The sequence below is a fragment of the Falco punctatus genome, assembly GCF_963210335.1.
Source record: "Falco punctatus genome assembly, chromosome: 4".
Lineage (NCBI taxonomy): Eukaryota > Metazoa > Chordata > Aves > Falconiformes > Falconidae > Falco > Falco punctatus.
This window is the reverse complement of record NC_137583.1, coordinates 106798418-106825250: the sequence shown is the minus strand read 5'-3', so window position 1 is coordinate 106825250 and position 26833 is coordinate 106798418. Positions and strand designations below refer to the sequence as shown.

Sequence of the window (26833 nt, the reverse complement as noted above, 5' to 3'; positions counted from 1 at the left end):
GATGATACCATCCAAAGAGAAGAATATCTGAGTCACTGTTTAGTTGTGTAGTAAAAGGCATGTCAGGAAGCAAGATGCTCTTTAAACACTAAGCATGTTTGCCTCCAGGTGTACTGGCATCCTTGCACCTTTGTTCACAAGCATGTTAGTGTGCTGAATAGGCGTCCGTACCTGGGCGCTAAGGTCTTGGTCTCCTTGACAACGAAACTTTTCAGAGATTACATGAAAAATGTTTTCTTTAGCCCTCGAGCTATTTTAATGCTTTAAAATGTCAGAGAAAAGATCCTTTAGTCCCAAGAGTAAGGAAGAGGTGGTAGTGGAGAGGGAACAGAATATTTTAAAACCTGTTTACAGAGTAATTCAGCAACAGAGGACAGCCCAGCAGGAATGCCCTCAAAAAATGAAACATTTCACCACTAATTTACCTCCCTGAATTCACCTAAGGTTCATAACAGGAATGACATCTTAATATGCTTTTTGGCTGCTACTGAACGACAAAATTCACAGGAAACGGGCTTCGGCTTCATCCACGTCTTGGCATTTTCTGTCAGGAACATAGGGTTGTGTCAGCGGGGGGCAGAACCCGTCTGGGTCAGGGTTGAGGGTATGTTCACCTCCGTGGTGTACTAATATAGGTGTTGCTGAAACAATGGGCTAGTTGTAACAAATGCCATTCTCTGTGTTCCATAATTAGCTAAATAGCCCTGTGCTCACTGTCCGGTGTGAGCGTTCACACGCAGGGGCAGCTCTGCATGCAAGGATGGGCCTTCTCCTTCACACCAGTTTCTCACTTTCGGCCCCAAGTAAGACATTGCCAAGGGTGTTGGAGAGAAAAAGTAAAAGCCACCAAGCTGTTTAGGAAGTAGGCCCAGACAGGGGTAGGTCCTGGCCCAACTTGGCGCTGTGGATCAGGCTCTTCTGACGGGTAGCGAAGCCCGCAGCACTCCCCAGCAAGTGTGCCGTTGCCAAGGGGTGACGTGAGAGCTGACATGGAGGAAAGGGGCATGGCTTGTTTCCATGGCTCAGAGGCAGAGGAGATGATGCAGTGAGTCAAAAAAGGGTGCTGTGCTGAGGGACCAATAGGCACCACAACTTTGGGCTGCTTTCCAGCAGGGTTTGCACAATGTCAAGGGAAGCTAGTGGTAGCCTTTCTTCTGTAAGTGGTTGCCAGTGCCTCAGATGGCCTTCACCTAAGCCTGTATTACAGGGGTAATTAAGGAGGAGGTGGTAAGAAAAATAGCTGAAGGGAAATTCTTGCCTGGGGTTCAATGTTTGCAGACTTGGGGGAAGACCCTGTGGTCTGTAATCAACAGAATGTCCATCTGTGGGAACAGTAACCTTACCTCACTGTTCCTTTTCCACACTGCCTTGTCTACTGGTTTATCTCAGATTGTCATTATCTCTTTGTATCTTGATTTTTGCTAGTCTTCAAATGCTAGGAGTTCTGAAAGAAATGGTGTTCTTTGTAGCTTTTTCAGATTAAGGGCCATGGTCTGAGACCAGGACATCTGGGAATGGGAAGGCAGGTGACGGACATAAGGTATACGAATGATTGTGAATTTGTTTTTGTTGTTTGTTTGAATAGATCTTTCTTCAGTTAAGGTTTGTCTTGTTCTGCACACATTATGCAAGCTGGTGTCATTTCATTGGCAGTCGCAGTCAGTTGTCTGAAAGGACTACTGTGATTTTTGACTGGTACATGTACCTCCCTAACTCACCCAGCTGCCATGACTCAGATTAATGGAGTGCCACCCACTGGGTAAACAGTAAACCCCTTGTAGATCCTATTGCACAAGATCTGTGATTGACTGATGGCAACTAATTCTGTTATGAGAGAAGAAGTTGATTTTCAATCAAGGTACCCTTTGCTGATGCTACTCCCATTTTGCCAACCTTACTCTGACCAGGCACATAGGCTTGGTTGATGCCAAACCTCAACGTTATCCAGGAACTTTATGAATCTAGATTAAATTCTGGATTTCACTTGTCTAATCTTTGCTATCCTAGTTTCAGTTCAAGTGTGGCAGTAAAGTCAATTGATAGTTCTCTGTTCTGCTCATGGCTATTAATACTAAGACCTGTATTTTGTCATTCACCGTTCCAAGCCATAGTAAATCAGTTTAAAGTGATACATTCTGCGTATTGCCTCATCACACCCAGCAATTTTTGGGTTCATTTGCTGGTCTTTCCACAGAACCTGATTCAGTTCAGAATATTGCTGTTGGATTTATTTTGACCATCATATTTGAGAGATTTGGACTCCCTCATAACAGGACACAATACACTGGAAGTTTTCTGTGAGCACTGGTGCCCGACACTGGAGCCACAAGCTGATGAGACTTATTGCCTGTGAAATACTAGAGTATTTGTGATAACTTTGATAAGAGAGTGCAGATACCATACTCCACCAGTTAACCTCTGGTCTTAAGCAGTGCTTCCTTTGACTCTAGAAGATATTTTCTGTCTGACCCAGAAGCTGAATATGCATAGGACTGCCTCAGTTAAAGGATTGCCGAGGACCTCCCACCTTTTGATGCCTTAAGTGGATGGTCATGACTTTGTCAAATAAAGGTCTGGCCTCTTGCAGCTTTGTGTAGGTGTCTGAGCCCTTCTCTAACCACAGTTGAGAGCTAGTAGCCTCTACATGTTATTAATAAACTATTTAAAGCTCTTGAACAAACATGCCTTTACAGGGAGCACAAACTCATCTAACAGGGTGCTGAGATCTCTCTCTGCAGTTGGTACAGGTAAATCCTGTCCTATTCCTTGCCTTTGTAATGCTCTAGCAACATTCCAGCATTTTATTTACAACACTGGGAGGAAGAAGTTAAGACTAGGATGTAGCAGCATGTCTGGATGACACCCACATTTATTTTGGGAACCCAGGAACAACACAGTTGGCATGTTCAACTTGTCCTCAAATGCCTCCACCATAATAACCTGTTTGCCAAGCTGGAAAAATGCAAATGTGATCAGACAGTTGTAGAATTTGTGGGCTATGAAATTGCCCTTGGGGATGAACTGGGGAAGGTTCTTTGTGAGATTGCTGCTGTAGTTGACTGGGCTTCCCTGGGGGACATGTGGAGGACATTGCATCTGTGGTTCAGAGTCCTTTGACAAATTTCACACACATTTACCCAAAATGCAGAGATCTCAAGGCTATGACTCGGAACCTGGATAGCAGTATTACTAGTCCCTCTGTTTAGGACAGAGCACACTTTTTGTTTGGATAATCTCAAAACTCAAACCCATAATGAACCACACTTAATGGATTTTGTCATTCATGGAACCACTTGCTTTTTCAGTGTTTTCCAGGTCTTCCTCTGTGCTGTAGAATATCATTAAAAAATCTGCGGAGGGGTTTCTAGAGGAAAAATATAAATTAATATGTACTATCAGAGACACTGTTGTCTAGTATGCTGTCCTTGATGAGGAGATACAGAGTTTCCACTTTGGCATTCTAAAGCATTGCATTAAAATGTTGATAATATCTGAATGGTCAGACTGTTCAGTATCTGGGAAGCTCTGGGATAAGCAAGGAATTGGGGGGAAAACTAAGAATTATCTTTCCTTAAGTTTTCTGCATTTCCACTCTTACTCCACTGTTCACTCTGTAGAATATGTCCCCCATTTCATATTTCATTTGAAAGCCTCTGTGGCTTCAGGAAAGATGAGTACACTCACATGTTACCTGCATCTTGTCTCCTCAGCAGCACTTCACTGAAAAACCTTGCCATTCACTATTTTCTAGCACATCACATCTCTCGTAAGCCCCCAGCTTCTTCCACACTCCTCTGCCAGGATTTTCCACCTGTCCAGGATCTATCAGACTGTGCATCTGGGAGCATGGGAAGATAAACCTTTTATTTTTTTATTTTCTGTTTTGGTAGCTTTGATATTCTGAGTGAGAGAAGATTGAGAACCCCTGAAGGAGGGGAAGTGTCGCCCTGAATTAGGAGTTGCTCAGGCTTCACATCAATTTACATCTGGTTTAAAGTCCTCTGAAAGGGTTATGGGGTTTATCTGATAGAGACAGAGGGTAAAAGTCTTCTGTGTCTGAATTGCTGATTGATTGCATACAGTAGTACAACAAATAATTCTTATTATGACTCATAATTCACCTATGGGGTTTCCCGTGAGGCTTGACAATAGATTTATGTGGGTTGCTTGGCTTTCCTTTTTACCTCTGGTTAGGAAGAGGAAAAAAAAAAATAATTCCCATCTATATTAATGTTTTCACAGAGATATTTCTTGTATAGAGCTACTACTAAAAACATGTTTCCAGTTTATAAAGCCAGTCTGTTTTATATTGCTGTGACATGGAAAGCTATTACTCCTGTTCTGTGTATCCATCTTTCTCAATATATGCTGTGCAGCAAGGGACCCTGCCCCAGCAACAGAAAACCTGTAAAACAAGGCATATTACTGCTTATCTACAAGCACTTGGTGTCACAAAGAAATTCTCTGTCTGATTAGCACCCAAGTATTAACTCCTTCACTGCTACTGGCACTAGAAACTGAGCTGGCTGTAGTGATTAAGTAATTTTGTGATTGGCATTTTGCACCTCAATAAAGGCATTGTTCTCCTCGGAATTCTCTTCCTTATTAATTTGCTTGATACACCTTAAGCTTTTCATTAACTCAAGCGTCTTTGTTGCCTTTTGGTGAAGCGATAATAAAATTACAGATGAAGTGGTAGCAAAATGACTCGGCTAAAATGCAATTATTGTTTCTTCTGTATTTTTAATCAATAATGTCTCTGAAATGTAATCGTATAATGGACTCTATTAGTAACCAGTGCATGGGTATAGCTCCTTTTAATGTCAATGGGAGATCTAAGAGGTGTCAAAGTAATACCCAGCAAAGACGACATCAAAAGCCTGGAAATATACTTGTGTTCCTCTCTTTTAGTCTGTCTTTTTCTCTGATTACCCCGTCAATTGTTCACTGTAGATTCAATTATATCTGGTTGCCTTGTTGGAGGTACATTGGAGCCACAATACTAGAAAAACCTCCAGGAGACATATCCTCTGAGTCCTCACTTTCACTGGGAAAATGAACAGTGCTGTATATTTCTGTTCTGCTGCTGGACAGCTTTGCTAATATCCAGCCTACTTTCTGCCTTATTTTTTAATATTTTTATATTAAAAAATATAAAAGACAAAAGCTGAAGGAAAGTGTAACTGCTCTTTGCACAATCTGTGCACTAGGAGGAAGAAGAATTGGAAAGGTCTCTTCCTAATCTCCCTCTCTTATAAACAAAATTTCACGGTGAAGCTTCAGGGGCAGCACCAGGTTTGCCCTAAGTAAAGTCTGGCCTAGGGTTCCAGGCTGTTTGTTTCAGAGCAGGAAGAATTAATCAACAACAACAAAACAACAACAACAACAGCTATAAGAACAAGCCTACATCACTGAAAAAGTGGACTCTGTCCTCTTCTCTCCTTCTGTCCTCCCCTTCTGTCTTCTGAAGAGGAAAGCCAAGGGCTCAGTACTCAGTGTGAGTGTGCTCCACAGCTCATTCTTCCACTATCTTTGTGGCTCTTTCTGGTTTTGAAACTCATCTTGAGGGTTTGGTTGGAGTGGGAAAATCAAAAAGTCCTTTCCACTCATTTCTTCTGAAGGTTTAAAGCGACCCATTGGAGATCTGACATGTCTGCCTGAAAGTAAGGTGTTGATTAAAATGCAGGGATTCTTTAACCAAAGCCCACAAGATCCCAAGCATTAAGTTACTTCTAGTTCTGTTTTACTGTTGTTGTTTTGGGTTAAAGTGATTATAAGGGATTCAGCCATTGTGAGGATTGCTCATGGGTCTCAACAGACTCTGAGAGGTGTTAAGTGCTGGAAAAGATCCCTATCTTGTGTCAGAATTCTCCATAAAATACAGCCCACAGAGTTTCCTAAGGCTTTTTTATGTTAATAAAACCTGCAAGTTTTCAAAGGGAAGGTGAAATGGAAAAGTCAATTACTGCTGGAAATTCAACAACTATGGAGAAAGATCTGTGATCCCACCCCTGGCAGGTGCATGCTCTCTCCACACGCAATTACCAGCCTCTATCTTCAGAGGTCTGCTGAGTCAAAAGACTGGTTCTGAACCTAATTGCAAAAAATGCTCAAACTTGCCTGTGACGCCATTGCATAATAAACAGAAAGACAATTAACCTTTCATAGTTTAGGCATCTTTCCCTCCTTGGTCTGAAAGGATCCCACCAAATGCTTCCTGTTCCCATGAAACAGCAGGAGGAACTGAGGCACTACAAGGTAATGCTGGAGGAGTGAGAGGAGTCTGCTGTCCCCGTGGTTTTCTTGTTCCAGGTCACATAGTGTGCTGGTGGCTCAAACTTGGATTTGAACTCAGTCCCTCGACCCTTACTTGTTCAAAACAGTACACAGTGGATGGATGTGTCCACATGAATGTAAAGGGAAATAAAGTCAGGCATTTTATTGTCTCTGCTTACAAACGTCTGTATAGCACACAAACTTCATAACTGGAAGGTGGCCACTGAAGATATTTTCACCATTAAATAGTTATTAAGATAATAAGAGTATTACTGTTTTGTCCTGAAGTTTACCTGTAAATCACCACTTCCCTTCATCCTGTGAGTCAGGTATACTGTTGTGGGTGTGTGTGGATAACATGAAAAGTTTACACGAGCATCCCTCCACCCACCCTAGCCTCCTGGCCTCTGATCCTTTCATGGTCCACTGCTTCTCCAACATTATGTGCCCTGTCCTGCTCCCCCATTTGCTTCCTCTCAGCTGCTTGACCCCTTGCCTGCACTTTCTAATAGCTGTTCCCTCTGTGTTCCTTGTGCCCCTGTCTCTGACTCTCTGTTGCCTCTGCCTCTGTTTTTTTGAAATTTCCAGATAAAACTTGCTTTCGCCCTAATCATACTATAAAAAATGTCTTCAGATATTTAGCTCTTTCAGTAGGATACAGATTATTTTGGTGCTTGGTGAGCTCCTGAAAATACTGCAAATACTTGCACAGTGTATGCATTTGTCAGAGACAGATTTGCTGAAGGAGAAGTGAGCATTTTCTCCAGCATTAAAAAGTTCTTGTGTGGTGCTTCAATGGGCACCGCACAAACCAATAGCAATGGATATTTAAGTCATGCTTTAGTTTTGGCCTGACAAAGATAACCATGATCATCTCCCTTGCTTGTGACAATGGTCACAAGCTGTGAAGAAGTATCCCATGGAGTGGTGCAGAGGGAAAAGAGGACAGAGGAGCCCTGCCATGCTTCCTGATTGCTGATGCATCCTTTTAGAGTGAGTCACACCTTGGTAAGTCAGGGCGAGCAGCCCCGTGGGAGGAGACGCAGGCTTTGTCCACAGGGCAATGAAGAGGTTAAAGTGGTTCTTCAAGCTCAGGGTGTGACCTATGAGGTGTCATATTAGCACATCTGATACCTGTACATTAGTATGAGCAGAACAAGTGAAAACCTGCTTTAGAGAAATTAAATTAAGCAGTTGAAGGAAACAGTCATGTTAATAAGGAGCTTCTATAGAAAAAATTCCTGATACTACATTATCTATTTATTCCTTTCAGTCACTCAATTTTATTTTATCCTTCATAATTAAAAAGGAGACAAAATCAGGTCTTTAAAAATGATCTGATGTCAGTGTTTTGTGTAGACAATATTGGTGAATGTCGGACTGGCTATCTGTGTTCCCAGTCTCTGACAATATTTTAGCTTTCTTTTTATTCAGCTCAAAATAAAGAAGCACAGGGAGAGGCAGCAACAGGAGAGGTTGACTGAGGAGAGACTTTGGGGAGTTCCACCTGCTCTGAACCAGGGTAATTGTGAAGCTACATCAGTCTGCCGTAGCTGGGAGTCTGGCCCAGATGACCAGAAATGCAAATGAGACGTGAGGACCCAAACTAACCATACTCATCTTCATGCAGGAAGGAGCACCTGGCAGTGGACAGGATGGAAAAGCCCTTGAAGCTGGTGAGGATCCTGCTGTCGCTCTGCTGCCTCCCCATCGGTGCTATACCAGAGGCACAGGGTACTCGGCCTTGCATTGCTCCAGATGATTTGTTCAGGAACAAGATTGTTCTATTTTGCAAAGTTAATATTCATCAAATGTTAATGAAAATACATAACAAATAATTATGACAAACATACCATCTGATTAAGATGAAAGAGGATGACAATTCTTGTAAATTTTTAATTTGAAAAAATAAAGAACATTATATTAATAAGACTTAATTATATCATTAAATATTTAAATTTACTTTCCATAGTAGATTTTATTTTTATTTAACATATTTTGTTTTTAAATATTGCTAATGTTTTTATGAGATTTTTTCATAAAACACATCAATAGATATGGTTTTGTGAGGCAAAAGGAATTTTAACATCATGTATTCATTATATTGATCACAATTTCAATTTTATTTATCTTTAAAAAAGCTAATAGAAACCTTTTACAGTTTATTATAATTCACAGTATCTCCATCTATAGATAAATATTTAATAGTGTTACTAATGCATCATGCACAGAATATTTATTAATTTGAAAATATGAATTACTAGTTGTACATTTCAATAATTTGCATTCAAAATCAATGCTACATTTTTCCAGGAAACCGTGATTGACTTTAAGAATCTGACTTCAGCTGACCGAAGCCAGGCAATTAAAAGTGCGTGCTGCAAACTTGACTATCACCCCACAACATTGTGACCAACGAATGAAGAGGACTTTGGGCAAGATAGGATGCCACATGACAGGCGCTCACACGTACCCTACAATGCTCGTGCATAGTCTGGCTCCAGGAAGAAGGAGAAACAAAGGCAAAGTTTCAGCGCTCCCTGATTTTCCTTGATAAAGCCAAACAGCTGTTTTATTTGGTAAATTTGACAATGTGGTTCTCCCATGTAGTCCTAGGGATAAAACTCACTCAGTTGCCTTTGTGTCTTGAGCAGCCTTAGGGAGCAGATGCTGTTTGGCTTTCCTGGGCAGGAGGGGTGGCTGGGGAAGGCAGGGCTGGGGGCAGAGGCTGGACCAGGGGATAGGAGGGGGAACGTATCTGGGTGCTGAAGAGCAGTTTCACTGGTGCTCCAAGAAGCCAGTTACAAGCATTCAGATTGGGTTCCTTCCATCTTGTCACTGTCTGTGAAATTACGCAAGGTATCATAAGACTTGTTCCTCCAAGACGCTGGTTTAATATGTAAGCAAGGTATTTCGGTAAGGTGTTAGACTACCTTCACTGCGGAAGTGCAGTATCTGCCAAAACTCCCTTTTCTGTGAAACTGGACAGTTTTTTCAAACTAAACTAGTGTTTTTTCTTTTTCATGGATTTATTCTTTCCAACTGAAGTTTCCAGAAAGTGAGCGACTTCTGATTTGTTAATTTTAGAAAAAAATTCTGCTTTTTCTAAAAGAAGAAATTTATGGCACCAGGAGCAACTTCTCAGTAAGGTCTGTTAAATACAAACAACCTTCCTGGAACTGTTTGTCAGGCAGACATAGACATGACAGACCAACCAAAAACCTTTCTTTGAGGTATCAATCTGTTAGGTTAATCTGCAGTGTAAGTATGCATTTTACTGTGTTGTTAAGCAATAACAGATACGAACTTGCCATTTAAGGGTTAAGTTGAGTATTTTTGAACCTCAGAGATGGCTCAGTAATCGAAGAGGTTAGAGTGTTTCACAGTATAGACCATCTTTCACCAAAAGATTAAGAAATGCTTTATAAAAGTTTGCATTTTTAGAGTATTTACAGCCTTTACTTATCAGACCCTGGACTGTATTTTCTGATAAAGCCACTAACAGATCCATGTGTGTAACTCTTTTTTTTTTTTTTTTTTTTTGCTTTTGCCATTTAGTTATGGAATATTATTGAATACAGCGTACCACAAATAGCTGTACAACTACATCAAGCTATTTGCAGTTACCACAGCTATACCACAATATAAGTATGTGTGCATATTGCTCTCTCTGTGTGTCTATGTGTGTGTGCATACACAGGCATACAGATACACAGCACTATAATCTGCCTGTGCACATATGTACTAAGCATTTAAAGTTATATATGCTCATGTAGGTGAAAAACTACTGACAAAGTTTCGTGGTAACAGTCTTGCGTACGATGGTCAACATACCGCTCCCTCCCACAATTTCATAATTACAGTAATAAAAGAAAAAAAGGCTTACACAGCCAGGAAACAAAAGAGAAAAACCTCAGGCTGGTTACCACTTTTGTAGTGACTATATGTTCACACATACAAGCACACACATGCAGTTTCTGATAAAACGAGTTGTTTCTCAAAAGACAGAGAGAGAAAAAAGAGAGGCCTGATGAAACCCTCAAGTTCTTCTTGAAATTACACCTATACCTGTTGTCGTTTTCAGGAAATCCACTTTGTTTAGTTCATAAACTTGTTTTGACTTTTCAGTGGAAACAGTTCGCTGGCACTACTTCCTTAACTGTGGGCCAAATTCTGACCTCAGTTTCATGCAGCTCTCGCTGCAGTCAATATAGGTTGGCCATGTAAGGCAGGGTAGTTTACGATTGTTTACAATTACAAGAGCGCCGAAAGGTGTTTTGTTGTCATTACTGCTTGCATTGCTAGAACTGTGTCTGAAGATGTCTATTTTAGGCAGCATCCCGACCACAGGTACGGTTAGCCTAAAATTCTCAGAAATATTGAAGTGCATACACAGGAAAACAGAAGAGGAGGAATCAACAAAAGGGATTTCATTTTAGCTGAATACACTGTGTGGCATCTTGATTTTATACTGATGCGCCAAAGTATTGACATGTAATGATTTTGGTGTAAATCACATGCTTTGATGTGCAGAAAAGTTATGGAGCATTTTATATGAAGTAATAATATTAAGTAATTCTATTGAACTAATCACCAGTTAATCTGACATTTAATGAAATAAGTAACACTAAATGTGACACGAGGGCAGCTTTTATGGACTTAAACTTTAATCAATTGTATGGGAGTCAAAGGTGTCATTTTTGCTGATGGTGGTGAACGGAGGATGATGGCATTTGCTAAAGAGTTTCTTGGCTTCATTATTCTAGGTTGAATGATTGCTCCTAGGCAAACTGGGAAAAGCTGCCTGTGTTCTTAATGATAAGACGCTATAAGATTGACAAAAAATATATCCATGTTATTTTTCATTACAGCTACTTGATATTACTAAGTATGTGCCTATTTTACAGGCCCTGATTTGCAGCCCCACAACCGGTGCTGCAGTTTGGCTTTACATTAACCTGGGGTTCAGACTTATACTTGATGCTAAATTCATTGCCTGTCCCCAGCGTCTACTTTTGCCTCTCAGTCTGATTTGAGTCAGGAGAGAGGCAGAAGTTCCCCAGGCAATTCAGGTACAGGTTTAGGGCTGGTTTTCCCTGAAGGTGATATGGATGCCACTGACTCAAGCTGCTTGGTTCTGCAGATGCAAACCCAAAGGCAGTATGGATCTATGACTTACATTAGGTCTCCTTGACTTTACTCCAGAAGTAAATAGTTGCCTCAAGGGCCAGCTGATCCACACAGGACTTTCCTTCTGTCCTTTCTTCTTGAAAATATTTGGTAATTTTGTTCAGCCTGTTATTTGTAGAATGAGGTTCCAACGCCCCACCTTTGGCTCTTGTCATTTCTCGGAGTTTTGTGGTGTATGTTTATGTGTCCTGACTGTAAAATCAGAATGGCATGACTTAAATTTGTAAGAAAATGCTCACAGTATAGTAGAGAAACATAAATACACCGCATGTGAGAATATATAGTTATGTCAGAGTCAGTCATGCTGTTCCTTTATCATGTTCCATATTCACAAGTTGGTGGAATTCATCCCTGTGATTCACGTTACATCCAGCGTTTTTGTCTAATGGGTGACAAAATGGAAGAATAAAATTGGAATAAAGACTTCAACAAGAAAAAGCGAGTAGATTAGATTTGGGTTGGGTGTTTGGGTTTTGTGTGTGTGTGTGTGTGTGTGTTTTTGGTGGGTTTTTTTAATGTGAAAAGAGAGATTAATTTTCAGTTACTTAGTTTTATGTTACAGATCACTGGCACAGCAGTTTGGAGAAGCTTGTATGAAAACTGTCTGCACAAGCCCAGCCCAACTCACTGCTAAAAGTTATTAATTCTTTTAGAAATTTCTAGAAAGAAAATTAATAACTTGCTCAGACATATCCTATCTGATGTTTTTGGAACATTCTGTACCACAGATGTGGCCAGGAACAAACTATGAGTTACATCATTGAGGACTATTCCCAGATCAGGTTGGATTGGGCTCTAAATTACATGCATTCCTTCAGCAAGAATTCTAAGGCTTGGTCAGACCAGAAGGACATACATTAATAATAGTGATAAGCCCCTTTCTGCAGCCAGTTTTTAAATCTGGGTCCAACATTCCCAGGCCAATAGTACTGTTGTGAATGAAGTTATTGTGCTGAATTTGGTCATGTAGCATGCCACTCTTGTGCCATGCCATTCCTCCAGTAGACTCTAGCAGCTGCCAGGCAAGAGGAGATCATGTCTGCAGAGAGTGAGATGCCAACCCTCCCTAACACTGGTTTAGAGATTGTGATAAAAGAGAATGAAAAAATACCAACCGAGCACATGGGTTAATGGCTGCTATTTTAGTCCCTTGGGGCCATTGCCAGCTGCCATTAAGTCAAAGTAGCCCTCAGGCTCTACTTGGTTTCATGATGAATAATTTAGGTTTTCCTGGTGCAGAGCCAGGTTGCATTGGCTTTGTATGGCAGATTCCACACATCTCCACTGTGAGCACGGGACTGTAAGTATATGGTGGCACATACTAGTGCAATGGATCAACCAACAGCAACAGTAGTAAACTTTACGAAGCAGAGATTCTGCACATCCTTAGAGATGTATTCCTTCTGATGCAGATGCTCTTCAGTTTTGTGGAACCACTTACTTACTGCTAGTCAAAATCTTCGGTATCTTTGGTATTTATTTTAAGGAGTTAACTACAGGACTGGATATTTTCTACCCACTGAAAAAGTAGTTCATATCTGAATAAATAACTGAAAATGGTTTCTCACTGTTCAGGAAGTACAATCAATTTGAAATTAGGATTATGGAAACATCTGTGAAAATTCAAGTGTCATCTCAATTTGGGCTCATTCAGATCCTGTATTTTTTCTACTTCCCAAGCAGTGCATTTAAAATCTAATCCTAATTAACACACATAGTTTAATTATAGCCAACAAAATATTCTCCTAAAATTGTGTGTGCTGGTTGGGGGGTCGGGTAGGGAGGGAGGAGGCGAGGGGGAAACTAAACAAATGTTCACTGATTGTAAAAATCCTTGTTTCGTTAATAATATAAATCTTTAAAGACTTTAAACATACACTGAAGTTTGCCTCTCATGAATCAAAGTGGCATGAAAAGCACAAAGCAGGCACAGCACTTCTACTCCCTCTTTCTCCTTGCTCTTTTCTTGGCAGTTTGAAGCTAACAAAGAAACTGCACTAGAACTGAAAACTTTCCTTTTTGAATTATTTCCCTATAACTTATCACATAAAATATACGATGATGCTACAGATAGGAACAAATAAATCACGGATGTCATGGACAGGCCTTGGGAAGATTTTGAAGTTTGAACGAAGCACAGGAAAGCCAGGTTGGTTTGCTGCTACGAACTTCGTTGTGTGTCAGCAGAACTCTTTGACACTACTGGATGGTTTGGAAGTCTTAGGAGATTTTCAGTACTTCTGACTTCTGTTTTAGCACAGTTTGAGAAAAACATCATTTTAGGCTGTTTCAGAATGTTTTTGTTCCTGGATCAGACCTCAGGGTGCAAAGTATCCCACCTTAGGGATGCTGTAGCCCCTTATGGACACCATTCTATCTCAGGATCCTTTTGCTCACTGAGTCTGGACTGGGGAGAGCTGATTCCTAGTCCATGACTCTGGCACTTCACCCGGGAATCAGACTTCTTGCCTGTGCCCTTGAGTGTACCTGGAGTCCATGGCCCAGCTACCCCAGTTGTCCAAAGTAGCGTTTCATGTCCATCAGCACCACCATGATGCTTGCAGTTCCTCAGAGTTTTGCTCAGGCTACAGGTAAATTTTTTTTTTTACAGGGATTTTGGGAAAAAGTTTTTGGAATGATGTAGCAGGGAATCAAGAAAGATAGGTCTAATATTTTGTTGAAAACAAAACTGTACCTGGTTATTAACTTCCTCTAGGCCTTCCCATTCCTGCTATGGTCTGCTTTTGTTTAAGCCTGTTAAATGTTTTGGGTCATACAGAGTTCTCCATGTCAGATCAATTGTAAAAGGGTCACAGTATTTTTATGACAAATATCCTCAAAGTCTGATCAGAGGAGCTCCACTTCTTATGCATTTCTAGCCTCTTGCTGTTTTGCCCTTTGCACAGATCTTCCCACTGCATATTCTGAGAGAAAAAAGTTTTCTTTCATAAGGTTGTTCCAGCAGTCATGTAATAATAAAAGTTGATGGATCTAGATTTCTTCTTACTGATGTCTTTACAAGAGGTGTCAAGATCAGCATTTTCCCTGTCCTCACAGTAGACTAAAATAGAATTAAACAGCCTTGGCTTGACAAGGTCAGATATTTTTTAACTTCATAAAACAAAATAGGAGATTAAAATAAAAAATGGACTTGGCAACACGTTTTGAATATATCCCATTCTATCAAATGACAACAGAAACAATAAGTAACCAAGATTTTCCTCCTTTTTGGATCAGATTTATTTCTGCAATCAGTAGGAAAAGGTTAATTTTTGGGGTCAGCTCTGAATGATCTGAGTTTTCAATTTTTTTTCCTTCGAAGTGATTTAGAAGACTAGGAAACATAATGCCTCTGGAAATCAGTTAAACTCAGCTCTGTATCCCATCAGCAAGACTAAGAACATAATGTAGTCCAAGTCTGGACCAGAAAATTAAATTGAAATAGGAAAGTGTTATTTGCAGGAATGGACCTTTCCCTCACCTGTTTCCCTATATGCCTTTGCACTGCATCCACTGACTTGACAGAAAGTAAGTTTTCCTACTGCGTTGTAATCTCTGCTGAGGCAGTGGCAGCCATAGAAGACTGAGCTGAGATCTCTTTCACCTCATGCTCCACATCCCATTGTTGGGGTGGTTCTAAGAGCAGACTCTTTATTGCCGGTGCTGATGGAAGAGGCAGCAAGAACAGTTTGATTTTGAGCTCCCAAATGGATTGTGAAGTATGGACAGTGACTCAAATCACCTTTTGATTTCTGAGCTGAGTAAATACATTCCTGAAGTCACTTAGGCAGAACAGATATAGACGTTGCTTTCCAGATATAAGCTTTGATTTTAAAGATTTCTTTGACTAGATGTATGGATAGCACTTTCTTAATTTGAGGGTCAGGCACCATAAGTTTTTATCCTAAGTGCATATTTTATGATGCATCCAAAGAGTAGGTAACACTGTAGCAGAGATAGTTTGCTTTCCTTCTTCTTCTGTCCCTACAGTGAATTATTACAGATTCTTCTGGCAGTCTGTTAACAAGACAACTTGAGATGGAGCTTGCAATACCATTTTCTGAATTCCCCTCTTACTTGAAAAAACATTTCCACTCATCATTTTTGTAGGTGCTGGGTTGAAAGAGAGGTAAGAACGGTATCTGAAAGGGCTCAGTCACTGCTTTTGAAAACAAATATCATCGACCATGCCAGACATTATTGCATGGAGAAGGAATTAAACATTTGTAAATTACAGTATTTTTGCCCCATTCTCTCTGCCTCAACATTCTGGGGATTGACTGGTACTGGAGGTGACTTAAAGTGCTTTTGAATAACTGCAGAGAGAGGTCAGTCATCTGCTGTTTTGTCTGAACTGGGAATAGTCCTAAGTGGAAACCAGTCCCATGCCCTCTAGAAGATCAGTGCAAGCAGTGGCTACAACACATATATGTGGAGTAAGGTATGGGGGCAAATGCCACTTGCAATTCTGAAATGTCTGACCTTAAAAACTTCTGTCAGCTCAGAGGACAACAGCCAGTTTATTTTGCATGACAGCTGAAAGCACATGATTTCTGTCTTCTGGTCTTTTTTCACACAGATCTCAAAACCATCAGGAGTCTGGTCTTCATTTTTAAAGCTTTACACATGGGATCCAACCAACTTAGTGGAGGGGACCACTCCGCCACCCCTAATCAGCTGGTCAGCAGAAGAAAAGTGGAGATCCAACTGCACTTGAGAATCGAGTCAAGGCTGGCACTTTCAGGCATCATGATGACAGACTAAGGAGAGGAACACGACACAAAGCTAAGGCTTACATAATTGCCCATACAAAGGGGATGCGAATAAAGGACCTGGGACTATGAACATACCCTTAGCCTTGCTACTCTATGATCAGAATCATTAAGGGGGCTGTGTAGCAGCTATGGTGCTCTCAAAGCTATCTCAAGAACTGTTTTCTTCTCTACACACATCCCATAATGAGGTGCCTCCCTGTGGTGCTTCCTGAACGTCTTGGGTCTTAAACTGACCCTTAGCATTTTGCCCTAGATATTTCTAAATTTCCTTAGTTAGTAACTATTCAGAGAAAAAATAATGTTATAATTATTCTTAGCTCTCAGCTGTAAATGCAGTATTATATTCTCCCTTCCCCAAGAATGACATGGGCTAAAAATTGAGCTTGGAATCTATTCCATAGCAAAATTATGGAAAACCAACAAAAATAATAAAATAAATTAAGCAGCTACACACATGAGCAGTTAAAATCATGTGAGACTTATGTATTCAGAACTGCAAATGCTTTTAAACATACTAAAACATAAGTGGGTTAAATTTATCACCTTCCATTTTAATTTAAAAGATGTATGAGAACATGTAGCTGAGGATTTTCTAAAAGAAGTAGCAATTTGAGCATGTTGGGGGTGGTGGTGGAATTGCTTGTAGTTTTATTCATTTAGGCATATCTTATCACTCCTCCTTTTCTTCCTTCTTGGAGGGCAATGAGAGAACCCAGATGCCAAGCTGTGGAACATGTTCTTCTGACACTAGCATCTGGCTCCTTGGCAGAATACTCCAACTGTCACGCTGACAGCTTTCCTGTTGTGTCCTCATATATTTTTATATAAGAAAATTGCAGATGGGTTCTCTTCTCAAACTAATACGCTATTCTGTTGACCCTTATCATGCAGAAATGTGTTGGGTTTATCTGTTTGTGAATGAGACCTTGGCCAAATATACTTCAAAAAGGATACTTCTCTGTTCATCTCTGAATTTGTCTGCAAGCTGTCTGGGAAGATGCCAGAATCCTATTACACACCCTTTTTGTGCCTTTAAGCAGTAAGTCCTTCATTCTCTCTGCTGTACAAATAGATTGCACTTTTTGCAGCAAGCACACTTGTAAAATACAAGCATATTTATTTAATAGTTTCAGTGAAAAAAAAAAAAAAAGAAAAATATTCTCCCTTGAAATGGGAGAAAATTGGTTTGGTTTGCTATGTTTTTTTTACTGGAGGATTTTGTTTGTTTATTTTTAGTCTGACATTACCTAGTATGCTGCTGCCTTGAAGGATTCCACACATCCACCCCTCCCACCCCCCCCACCCCCGCCTTGAGTTTTGCCAGAGCAGTCCAATGTGGACAGCTTTATAATGTTACAAAAGTAGCACAGTGACTTCATTAAAAAAATAATTAAAAAAAAAAAAAAACAACAAGAAAAAATTTCATTTATTAACACCCTCCAAAACCTCCTGGTATTTTCTAAATGGAATTTTCTTAGTCCCGCATTGCATTTAGACACATGCCTAATTTATGTGGATCATCATAAGCAGTCCCAGCGACTTTACAGTGAAGCACAATTGTGCTTCAATTTGATGCCGTGCTCAGAGGGAGCCTGGTGGGTTCTTGACTTCAAGCTTGACAAAGCCCATATCGTCAAAATGACAATAGAGAATACTGAAAGTTCCCAATTACTCTTGCTCTCCTCCTCCATGCAGACCTTTTCCTATGGATCTTAAGTATCTGTACCTTCCAAAAAAAAAAAAAAATCCAAAGACACGCCTCTCCTTTTCCCTTCCAAATCTCAGGTCTCCTTTAAATACATAACTTCGGTAGCATGAATAAAATCAAACACAGATAAGAAAATATTGCAAACACACAAACCAAAAATTATCTGGGGCTCTGCTCAGTGGAGACTCAGCTCCATGGATGTTGTCCATGGAGGCTCTTCAGGGCTCTTAAAAGCTGGCTCCCATTGAGAATATTTAGCTATGATTCATGAACCCACTCAGACTCTGACCTTCTACCCCAACTCTGCCCCCTCCTCAGCTCAAACAGCAGAAACCTGGATCCAAATGACTCCCTGATGGTGATATGGAAGATCGCCAGCTCTGATGAAGCCAGGTGGATTCCACTGAGCATGCTCTCTGTGTCCACACCAGGGGAACATTCTCAGAGTTTGACTGCTGTAAGCTTCTCCTAATTTATTCTCCTAGCAACAGATATTAAGACTTGATTGACACTGGTTTCTTGTTGTTGCTTTTGCAATAAATAAAACCACAATGAGTAATTTTATTATTCTCCCACCTGGGTTGTTCAGTTTATGTAGCTATTCCAAGAAAACAAACAAACAAACAAACAAAAACCCAAAAACTTGAGTCAGCATTAAAGGAAGAAGAGGTAAATTTCTGCAAGTTTCTTATTCCTATTATCACAAAAAAGAATTTTTATAAATTTCCAACAAATGCAAGTACACAGATGCAAACAGGTATGTGCATGACTATTTTGTTAACTGATACATTGTCCCGTATCACTTGCTCTTCTCAAACTTTGTCATAAATGAAACAACTGACATTAGAACTATTTAGGAAAGATCATAAATATCACAAATTAATTTCTACATTAAGCATTAGCTTTGATGGGGCTGGGGTTTCACTCTAGTTTCCCAGCCATGCAGTGCAAGTTATTTCCTGCTGTTTTCTTGTTTCTGTTTCAAAAATTCTGATTCACCATTGGGTTAATCATCTACTAAATACTGTCTCCAGGTGGTTTGGGTTTGCTGTTGTTATCTCCATGGCCTCAAGGGACTTTATCTTCCAAAGAACTGAGGGGGAGCCCAAACACTGATATTATGCAAGAAATAGAAACAAAATTCATCAGCAACTGTGTCAGCATGCTTTCATTTATACTACGTTCTGATTTGAACATACGTGCTTTTTGAAGCACTTGGCATACACCCTGAAGTCTCAAGTTGCTCCACATTGCGTAAGCAGGTAAAAATGATATTTGTTAAAGAGGTGCAGAGAATCATGAAAAAAAAAAAAATGTACCTTGAACTAATGGGTGGGGTACAATTAAAAGAAACTTGGTAGGTTAAAGTTTATATTTCATATTTGGGTGACTGCTGTTGTGCCCGGTGCATACCTTTATGCCATATTCACATCAAATTCAGATGAGAATTATCACACATATAATGCTTGTAGAAGTAAAGTTTGTTCTTACTTCAGCTATGGATCCTCCAGGCAAACACTTACTTTACCTTATTGTCTTCCTGCAAAACAGGGATAGTGTTTTCCTTTGTTAGAGAGGAATTTGAAAGGTAGATTTATCAGTGGCTGTGAGATGCTTAACTACAACAATAAAACGGGCTGTAATCAAAGCTTGGGATTTCAGACAAACAAGTTTGGGATACATAGAAAGGTTACTTAATAGGCTGGGAAGTTGGATTCAGGGCTTGAGATTTTGAATACTGAGGATTATTATCAGTCATGGAATTGTATTAATTCAAAGGGATGATGATACTAAAGATAAGTGGAAAAACTGGAGGAAAGAGTATAGAGTTCTTGGGATAAACAAAGAGTTTACCATCTGCATATTCTTTAAGATATTTGTTCATCTTCAAAATATCAGCTTTTATAGGAATCACACTGAATTGTTTTCAAGTCTTTCTGAATTAAAGCAGCAAATAAATGGATGAAGTCTGTTGACTGTATGAACAAAAACTGGGAGGAACTGATTCTTATAAACACTGACCGTGGGGTGTCAAAGAAGGAGGTAAAGCTAACGAAGGACTGGATAAATTATGGAATAAATATCTTCAGTAAAGGTGATGACTAAAGACAATAATGGTAGATCACTTCTCTGCTCCCTGCATATCCACTACAGCTGTTCTTTCTTTCCAAATTCAGTCACAGGTTCAAGCTGTTGCCCTGCCTAGACTTGTCTTTTGTTGGTTCCTCTAAAGCCATACAGATTAGGAGGTGTTCCGTCACCTGAATTTTTTCAAGCTTGTTAAGTCTCTGTTTTACAATATACCCTATTCTGGAGGTTAATTTTTTTCTTTCCTTCTTAAGTGATGGTTCTAAGGTTTCCAAGTTTCCCCATGTCTTTCTGCAAGAGCAGCATGAAGTTTAGTGACAAAGTTTTTTCATTAAAGAAATTCAATGATACATTCCAAAAGCCTTCTGAAGTTGAAGAGTTTCCAGAGCTGCGTGATTGTTTTCAACAATTTCAATCTACAACAACAAAAGGTATCTAAAGAAAATGAGGATAGAAAAACAGAAATTATATCCAAGGAAAAGCAAAAATTAGGTTTCTATACTTCAGAATCAGAGAATTTGGAAAACATCCAGTGTTTATACTGACAGCATCTACAAGCCTAGTACCAAGAAGTTTTTAATATGCGTATTTAGAAGTCCTGTGCAAAGACTGAAAACAGCCAGTGTAGTATCTATAACTAAAAAATGAAGCAAAACTGTGATCCAGGCAACTACAGGCTTGTAACAGTATTTCAGCAGTATACAGTATTAAAACAGATTTTCAAGTAAAGAATGTGGAGAGAAATTGAATACAGGTTAATTACAACATTGGTTTCACAAAGGTAGATCATCTTGGATAAACCTGGTATCTTTTTTAATTGGGTAATAGATTTCTTTCTTAGATGATGACAATGGATTGAACCTTATTCTTGAAGATAGTAATTATTTTTACAGGAGAACTGTTAGAAGAATAAGGAACTGCCAAAAGGAGAGGCTATCACAAATGTTTTCATGGTTGATCTTGGGAATGATCCCATTTAACATATTGATTAGTGACATAGGAGATGTAAGAGCAAGAAGTACATGTGTATTTGGGAGATGTACAGATAACATAAAATGAGGAAGCCTCACTTTAACAAAAGAGTGGATCATCAGGCAAGGAGAACCAGATTATTTTTGTTGATTTGAGTGATGAGATAAAATTTAATTAGCACAGCTTGCAAATCCAGAGATGTAAGGACCAGTAACTAGATTTTTTTTTTCTTGAATATAATATGTATTTATCAGTTGAAGATAGTGGAAAAGAGATATGGACATCCTAGTTTTCCTGAATGATGACTGCCACTTGCCACACAGAGCAACTTTGAAAGTCTATTGTAGTTGTAAAGTCTATTATAATGTAAGATGCACTATCATCTAAGGCGTTTTCATGTTATTTTGTTGTTCAGAGCACTGACAAGGTCTCATTTAATTTGTGTAAGGTTCTGGTCACTTGTGTTCATGAAAGATGACCTTAAAATGGAACAGAGAAAGACTAGTAGTATGCTTGTAGAAATGGAGAATTAACCTCATGAAGAGAAATTAAATGAGATGGTTAAGCCTAGACAAACACAGGTTGAGAGGGGACAGGGTAGTTCTTCAGAAATATATTCAGGAGTAAGCATTAAAGACAAAGAACAGCTATTTAACTGAGAAGGTAATAGTGGCATAAGAGCAATGGTTCTAAAATTATCATTAATAAATATAGAGTAGATATTAGCAGAAGGATTCTCACTACTCTTGGAGTTATTTTTTCCATGCAATAGCAATGTAAAGAACCAAAATTGCTTGAATATGATAATTTATGGAAGAGTTTGCGTGTTTAAGTGGGTGAATATCTGGAACAGGGAAACTTCAATCAAGTTTTTGGCTAAAAAGAAAGTGTGGTGGTGTAGCTTAGGGAGACTGACAGAAGACTGAACTGCAGTTTGCGTGCATTGTCCTCATATTACAGACATACCATATTTCAGAGTTTCTACTGGTTTCTTAAAGGGACCAGGGAGCAAGCTGCTTGCTTCCTCCCTTCCTGGGCAGAACTTGTCCCCTCTCCCTCAGCACAGTCAAGTAGGCAGGAACATGTAGCCTTTCATTTGCCTTTCTCTGAAGTATGGGTATGATTTTCTTGCTAGGATCACTGGGGTGACTTATTAAACCTCAGCAATCTGCTTTTGGGAAAAGCTTCTCCTGTCCTTTTCTTGCAGGACTTCACACTTCTGTAAAGTGGTGTTTGGTTACAATTTTGTTAGATCATGCAAAGTGGCTTTTGGTGGCTTACTAAGCCTGGTGATGTGGCACAGAGGTTATGTGAAACCTTCCAAGTGAAGCCTTGACTGTGTGGTTGTGGCTGACAGTACTGGATTTCTACAAACTGGTGGTGCTTCAGGTCTCATGTGCTGGAAAATGCCTTAGAGCGGTGACGCTGCAGTTGGGCTGATACCAGTAGTGACCTCCTGTGTTGAAGTTTTCTTCAGAACTTTTACATCAACATACAAACAATATGCATTTGCTTCTCTGGGCAGATTAAAAACAGCTACAAATTTATAGGACATGTACTTCTGGAAAGAAAAGAAAAAGAGGCTTTACGAAGTGTTTGTTAATTTATTATAAACACTTTCCCTCAGTTTTAAAGTGAAATCGTACGATGTCTTTCTCTTTCTCTCTTTTTTTTTTTTTTTTTTTTTTTTTTAATTTTCTCTCTTGGTAGTGAAAACCAAACCTAAACCGATTGGGGTTTCACACATGCTGGAAAAACCACTAAAGATATATGCAAATTTTTCATGGTATTTTTTTTTTTTTCTGTCTCTGATTTCCAACATGACTTTTACCCGAAGACAGTTAGGCTTTCACAACTCAGAACTGGCCATTCTCAGAGTGAATCATTTGTAAATTAGTGGTTTTACAATGGATCTGAGAAAAGTCTAAGTTTCAAACTGAGTTTTGGCTTCTCACAGACTCAGAAGGAGATTGGTGAACTATGAGAAACAAATCTGCCACAGAGATTCACTCATCCACATGTAGACTGAAACCAGTGGATTTCAAGTATCAATGGTATGAACTCATTATGATCTGCCTGGTCATATTTAGCAGAAATGTTTGAGATCTCTTATTCAAATTGTAAAATGACATAATGTTAACAAATACAGAGATTTTAGATGGACTGAAGTTCCACCCAGTTGCAACAATGGGAAATGAATTGTTCATACCTGTATGATTCTGTTAAAGAAGACACAGTTTATTTCTGGTCCCTTGGCACTGTCACCCTGCCTCATATCCACGTCTCGTAAGTGCCTTGCCTAATGAAGTCCGTTGGATGCTTGCAACTTTTACTGGCTTCAGTAGTTCTTTTAAATGTTCCAGTATAGCTGTCTTCAGGTCTTTCACAATTTGAATATTTTACTGGTTCTAAATATTGAAGGTTGTGTTTTTTAATTGCTGGGTGGGGTTTTTTTGTAATACATAAAGCACACTAGATGTAGATCAAATATTTTTATACCCCTAGATTTAATATGACCCATTTAATATGTCAAATTAACCTATATTAAGGATAATAGCACCGTGGTTTACGTGTGTGTGTCCAGCTGTGGGCATGACTAGAGATAAGGAAACAAAACATAAATCTTGTAAATAAGGAATCGGTAACAACAAGTCAAATTGTCATGCAAGAAAAAGCTAATGAAAGCAGCTGTGTTTGGAGGTAAAAAGTATATTTTTCCAGGAGAAAGATTCCTAAGATTCACTAAATTTGACCACCTTAGATCAATAATCCTATACGCTCTTCAGAATTTTACAAGTGTCTTAGCCTGAGGCTATACCTAGTAATATATGACTGGGATGGATTCCCTTCTCTTTATTTTTAATGGTGGACACAAGTTAGAGACCATTGTGGTAAAGATAAAGATTGAATCCATTCTAAGATTTCCTGATATATGAAATATTTACCAGTAGAAAAATCTCCCATGAAATGGTTACATATCCAAGTACTGTAAAAAGTTTGGCTAAAGAAACCACAAATGCACATCATATTAATTATTAAAATGTATATATTATGTTACATATTTTAAGTATTAGTTTTGCTTCAGTAATAAAGTAGTGGCTGGATTTAAAGAACTCCACTCTCTTCTCTGGGTTTTGAATTAGGGCAGATTGCAGGAACCTGTTTGTGAATGTAATTGAGACTAACTTCAAAACGGACATAGACTGGAGATCCTTAAAACTTAAAAGTCCAGCTGCTTCCCAACCCTGAAAGTTCCTGGATTTACTAGACATCTACCGTTGAGCTACTGAATTTGTAATTGCATCTAAATTTTATGCCCTGAGTAAGTGTGTAGACACACCTTGCTTAGATCTTTATCTCTAGAAGGGTCAGCAAACCAGACCAGACAGAATTACGTGGGGTTTCAGTGGTACAGCCCAAATCCTTCTTTCTGTCAGCATTTGTTTCAGCAACTGTGCTTAGCTTGTTGGCTTCTGTGAATCCTATGCAGAGATACCAAATTCTCTCTATGAAGGCAATATAAGCCAGGCATAACTTTGTAACCCAATGTCTAAAAGTTAGGTATTGGAATATTTGCAATATTTAGAATTTGTCAAATCACTTTGCAGATCTAGCCCCAGCTCTATAGGAATTTGCCTGAAAATATTCCTATTTGTTGCAAGTCAGCTGGGCTAAAAAATCGGTGCACGCAGTTCTCTGGACCAAATCGCTGCTAGGTGTTGAAGCCAGTGGGTTTCATGAAGTAACAGACAAGTAGTTTTAGGCTAGCCCTTTTTTCAGGAAAAAAAAAAAGAATGCTTTTTTGAGCAGTTGCAGGACATCACACTGATCTCAATGAAAGTGTTCATCAGCAATGTGGTGAATACTTAAAATTAGACCTAACGCGTTGTTTGGTAGCACAGATAAGTACTGCAGAAGGAGAGATGACACAGTTTTACTAACAGCTTTCCACTCCAAGACAACCCCAGGAACAGGAGTTGAGCAGATAGAGCTGCGCACAGGCAGCTAGCCACCACATAGCACCATCTAGGCAGTTCCTAAGGTAACTCACATTGTGTCATTGCCTATGTAGAACAAACATGTTTTTCCCTGACATGTTTGTGTAGATGTTTTTTAAACCTCAGATTGCCTCCTGCTTTCATTTACCCTGCTTTACCTGCAAGTTTCTGTTTCTGTAGACTTTTTCTTACCCAGAACAGTGACAGAGTTGGAACAACCACAGTAACGCAAAAGCTGAGGAAGAGTCAGTAAACAGCTGGGGGACTGCTAAGGGCACTGAGGAAAGCGCAGCTGCATAGTCTTAAGCTCAGTGGTAAAGTGGCCAGACTTGCTGCTCACAATCAAAAGCATGCTTTAGAGAGAAGTCCTCTTGAGTGTGGCATAGCTCTAGTTCAACAGAAGGGATTTAGGGACTCAGTAGACACTTCTATCACCTTAATTTAGATTTAAGGTCACATTTAGGATCAACTTTCCCAGCTACTCATAGTTAGAATTTGGCTCACCCTCTGTACTGCTTCTCCAGATGGGGAAAGCCAGCTGTGGTGTAGGACTGGCTTCGGTTGGAATCCTGCCTGTGAAAGAATTTATTTGACTGGCGGTAGGTCAGGCTTGAGTTTGCTCACCCATCAGTTGTCTAAGCTGATATGTGAGCTCAGACACTTGAAGCTTGTGCTCAGAAAAGGGTACATAGGTTGTACAGACTCACGGGATCCAAAAACTGCCTGTATACACCATGGACTGGCATTCCTCCAAGGCAGGGAGTTGGCTGCCTTGATATTCAAGTGATAATAGCTGAATCACTGTATCAGACAACCAAGCATTTTTATAGGAGGGTTTGGCAGAGAAGAAGATGTTACTGTTAATCCATAAACCGGCTGTTGAAGTTTTAGAGGCTATTGTGGAAAAGCAGATAGAAAGTGTGAATCATGCAGTAAGAAGAATCAGAGGATAAATTTATGATCATGAAAAGGTCTGACAGTGGCTCTGCTTAGAAAATGAGAGCTTAGAGACTGTGGCTGCGTTCTGTGGGACTTGCATTTGGCTTGAGATCCCACTCTATGCCAAGGGGACTTTATTGCTTGACCTGATTTAACAGCAAGGTTGCTGCCCAAAGGGCAGTCTGCTGTCCTCCCCACCCACATGCTCCCCTTACTTCCCTTGCCTCAACCACAGCAATTGCACAGCTGAAGAGTGAGTCACATCAATAAACTAACTGTAATTATTAATGTGTTTTCTGTCAGATCAGTGAATTGAACTGAATTATCACTGAAAAAAGTGAAATGTCAGTAAGGTATGCTTTGGCAAGGAGGAAGTATGTAGCAACTTACAGTTAAATTGAATTTAAGCACTGAGATGAATTTAAGCACTGAGATGAAACTACCTCCTTAGATCCATGGAACCAATGGGACCAGGTTAGCAGCTGGTTTAAAGCCATATAGCTTTACTGGTTTTAATAGGTCTGCTCTGGTTTACATCAGTTGATCTAGATTGGTTTAGCAGTGTAAGTTCACAAGCTGGTAAGAAACTAGTTTCTCTTCCTGTTTTCTTCCTTTTTTTTTTTTTTTTTTTTTTTTAAGCAGAAAGTTCAGATTCATCTACTCTTTAGCAAAATCTTTTTTTTTTTTTTGGGGGGGGGGAGGGTGGGAAAGGAAAATCTGCTATAAATTCATAAAAAGCAGCTTGAACTCCAGCAAAAGAATATCTTGCTAGCTAATTCTATGGGGTTATTTTGAAATTGTCTCCAGCCAAAGACTGTTCTAAGGTTCTGGACTTTGAGTACATGAGTGTTTATGCACGCATATCTGTGAATATACACTTGCATTGC

At 39.6% G+C, this 26833-nt stretch overlaps 2 long non-coding RNA genes across 2 annotated transcripts; one reads left to right on the top strand and one right to left on the bottom strand.

Moving 5' to 3' along the window:
* Positions 1 to 5393: 5393 nt before the first annotated feature.
* On the top strand, positions 5394 to 14125 carry LOC308063445. Its single transcript, XR_013927963.1, has 2 exons — positions 5394 to 7798; positions 7907 to 14125. It is a non-coding gene; the product is annotated as an uncharacterized lncRNA (long non-coding RNA).
* Positions 14126 to 15584: 1459 nt separating this feature from the next.
* LOC308063446 lies at positions 15585 to 26624 on the bottom strand. Its single transcript, XR_013927964.1, has 2 exons — positions 21976 to 26624; positions 15585 to 20472 (listed from the first exon to the last, which is right to left on the bottom strand). It is a non-coding gene; the product is annotated as an uncharacterized lncRNA (long non-coding RNA).
* Between the last annotated feature and the right edge of the window lie 209 nt (positions 26625 to 26833).